Raw genomic sequence first — 839 nt, forward strand, 5'->3', positions numbered from 1 at the left:
ATATATTAAGATATAATATTATATATATAATGATTTTTTATTTAATGCAATTAAATAATTTGTATTTTAATTAATTTTACTTTAGCTATTATTACTTGTTATTAGAAAGTCTGTGTTTATTATTATTATGCATTGTAGACATAAAATATACTAATGACATAATGAGGATTTATGAATGTGGATACACTTGGTAGATTAAAAATAAATTTTAAAATATGTTAAACTTTTTGCAAGTTCTTTTTATTTCGTTAGGGTAGATTGAAATATTGTTGCATAGTATTAAGACAAATAAAAACTTTATTCGTTGCATAGATTAACAATTAAGAATATATTAATTATGCTAGACTAATTTTTTATGATAAATCTCATTTTCGAATTAGAAGTGTGTTTTTACTTGGATTCCAAAATATAATAAATGGGGCTGTTTTTGATATTTAAGATTACATAAATTATAGGGTAGTTATTATGTTCAATAGGTATTTGAGGGAAGTATACGCAGTATCTATAATAAAATCAGTCACTAAAATTAACTACTAGTATAAAATATATATTAGAATATAGAATATATATTAAAAATAAATTAAATAATATATATTTATACATAAATAAATAATAACAAATTTTAATAATTAATTTTAATGTATATCTAATATTTCTTTTAAAAATTTGATAAAATTATATAAGCTAACAAAGTAATTAAATCACTTATTTACTACCACCCTATCCCTTATTATTATATTTCTATGTTGTTCATCTTTTCGACTATTTATGAGTGGTGGTGTTTTTTTTAGGAATACCCGAACCAATTCTCAAATTTCAGTCGGATAATTTAGTCCTTA

This window comes from Arachis duranensis, chromosome 8, assembly GCF_000817695.3.
Source record: "Arachis duranensis cultivar V14167 chromosome 8, aradu.V14167.gnm2.J7QH, whole genome shotgun sequence".
NCBI classification, from domain to species: Eukaryota; Viridiplantae; Streptophyta; class Magnoliopsida; order Fabales; family Fabaceae; genus Arachis; species Arachis duranensis.